Source organism: Chelonoidis abingdonii, chromosome 6 (genome assembly GCF_003597395.2).
Source record: "Chelonoidis abingdonii isolate Lonesome George chromosome 6, CheloAbing_2.0, whole genome shotgun sequence".
NCBI lineage: Eukaryota > Metazoa > Chordata > Testudines > Testudinidae > Chelonoidis > Chelonoidis abingdonii.
The window spans coordinates 18619775-18622602 of record NC_133774.1 but is presented as its reverse complement, the minus strand read 5'-3'; the positions used below and the strand labels follow the sequence as shown (position 1 = coordinate 18622602).

Here is a 2828-nt window from a genome sequence, read left to right as displayed (position 1 = left end):
ACCTGTAAAGGATGTAACAAAGGGAACCAAACACCGATCAGAGACCCAATAGGAAAACCGGAATTTTTCCAGCTCAGGGGAGGGAATCGTTTGGGTCTGTTGTCTTTGTCTGGCTCTCAGTATGAGAGGGGCATTTTTTTTCTTCTTTCTATCTCAAGCTTTCCTAAATCTTCAGGTTCAAAGCTTGGAAGTACAAAGTAGAAAAAACAAATAAGGGCTGTGTAATTGTTTTTTTTGTATTAACATGTGTGGCAGTGCTGGAAGTGTAAATTGAATCTCTTTTGAAATAAGGCGTGTTTATTCAATGTTTTTCTTTAAGTAGTAGCCCTGTGTATTGTCCAACTTAATGCAGAGATCATAGGTTCATGGTGTTTGTTTCTTTCTTTTTTTAATATAGAAGCTTTCTTTTAAGCAACTTGTTTGAGTTTTCTCTGGGTAGGCTTAAGGAACGAAGGGGAGGGGAATTTCTCTTTGTGTTAGATCGACGGAGGGTAAAGCTCTGCAGCAACCAGGCGAAATTGGTGGGACGGGGGAAGAGAGAGAGAGAATCAATTCAGTGTTTCCTTGTATTTGGGGTTTGTTCTTTGTGAATAGAGGAAGACATGGCCTCTTGTATTGTGATGTAAAAGAGATTGAATCAGTAACTCAGGTTAGCCCAGAGAGGAAAGCCTTGGGTGGAGAAAGAGAGGGGGAAGGGAAGTGGGTTATTTCCCTTTGTGGTAAGACTCAGGGCTTCTGAGTCTTGGGGTTCCCCAGGGAAGGGTTTGGGGAGACCAGAGGGAGCCAAAACCCTGGAATTTTTGGCTGGTGGCAGCGAGATCAAATCTGAGCTGGTAATTAAGCTTAGAGCAGGCACCCAGGCACCCAGGTGTTCATGCAGGCACCCAGATTTCTGGACGCTAAGGTCCAGATTTGGGAAAGATGCTTATAATACTGAGACGCAGAACTTGGTGGGAAATACAGTTTCTGATAGCCTGCCCTCAAAATCCTATCACTAGCACATACCACAAAGGTAAATCAAAGGTTCTTCCTACCAAAGTACTGCCAGCGCTTATTACTGAAGGAGAAAAAAAGGAGTATTTTGCTTCAGCCAGAAGCATACTGTGCACAGGAAGGAGAAATGAAAACAGCATGAACAGCAGTGGCAGCAGCTGTACCAAAACTGTTTCACCGCACTAACTTTTATGTGGTCAATTATAAGGCAGCTAAAAGGCCAGAACAACAGTGTCCACCCTATTAAACTTATAAAAAGATACTGAGATAGATTGACTGTCATCTTCACGGAGCAAAAAAGAAAGCTGATTGACCAGTGAAGTTAAAACTGTCACAGAGGGCAAGAATCATAGTGGATAAAGGATGTCTTGTCTGTTTGCCAGACTAACAGCCCTAAAGGCAAAAGTCCTTTAGCAACACTACAAATATAGCATAGGGGCATTGGAAATTTAAATTTTCCCATGTCTTTCCTTGAGAGCTTCCTCATTCCTGACCGGGACAGACCATATACAAGCTTCATATACAAGATCCATCAGCACAAAGTCTCATTCAAACCTTGGCTTCCTGAGTAAGCTAACACTAATGAGTGTCAATTAATAGGGAGGCTTAAAAGAGATTAACACCTCTCCACCGAATCCACCAAACTCACTGCCATATAAGTATTGTGAATAGCAGGAAGCAACTTTAGGCTGCTACTGCTTTGGGCTGGCCTTAGCATATGCTTAAATGCTTTGCTGAATCTGGGCCTTAAACAGGGCAGGTTCCATTAGTGCTCCCTCTGGGCATGTAATCAGCTAACGGAACAAGCTTTCCAAATCATACATGTAGCAGGAATCAGTGTCTGTAGTGCACCATGGTGATAATTTTTCTCATGCTTTTTGAATACTTATTCATCCAATTTGTGATCAGAGCATTACTCAGTCATAGTAGACCATGGTAGATCACATCCTTTTATTATTATGCTGTCCTATTTGCTCTTGTATTCTTTTCTGATCATCTCGCACTTGCCTGTTGGTAGCAGAGAAGAACAAACACCACAGAGATGTTCCCTACTAGCTATTTTCTTTCATTTGTACCGGCATGATGGAGAGATACACATTGTACAGTTACCCCCTCTAAGCCATTGTTACTACTACTCTCCAGCATAGCTCTTTCCCTGCAGATTTGCACAAGAAAGTATTTAATGGGAGCAGTAAATAATGCTAGATTTCTCAATTTTAATGACAATGATTATAATTTTTGAATGTTTCTGGAAAATCCAACTTGAAATATCCTGCCTATCTGCTTAAAGAATAGTCTCTTTTTTTGAGTCCGGATCCCAAGCAAGTTACAAAGGCAACACTCCCCTGGGAATAAAGAGCAAAGGATTAAGCCTTTCACCAAACAAAGTACATTTCTTCGAGCCTCTTTCCCACTATTTCCATTCTCAGTTCAGCACTGCCGGGTTCCAGGAGAAAGCACATAATAAAACAAATCTCCCTCTTTCAATTTGATTGGGTCTCAAGCTATCCTGTTCTCTGTATTTTTGGCATTCACATCTTCAGGATCCTCCTACTGGTATGTTTAGCCTTGGTAACTTGGAAAATATGCATTCTTCAAAGAGTCTTAGGGTTTCTGATGCATCCTTTTTTTAATTCTTTAAAAACAAGAACTATGGGATGGATTAACAGGTGTGTTGTAAACAAGACGAGAAGTCATTGTTCCGCTCTACTCTGCCCTGGTTAGGCCTCAACTGGAGTATTGTGTCCAGTTCTGGGCACCGCATTTCAAGAAAGATGTGGAGAAATTGGAGAGGGTCCAGAGAAGAGCAACAAGAATGATTAAAGGTCTTGAGA

At 41.5% G+C, this 2828-nt stretch overlaps 1 protein-coding gene across 1 annotated transcript in view; it reads right to left on the bottom strand.

Moving 5' to 3' along the window:
• Positions 1-2828, bottom strand: part of DCC (DCC netrin 1 receptor) — a 978992-nt gene that overhangs the window by 461584 nt on the left and 514580 nt on the right.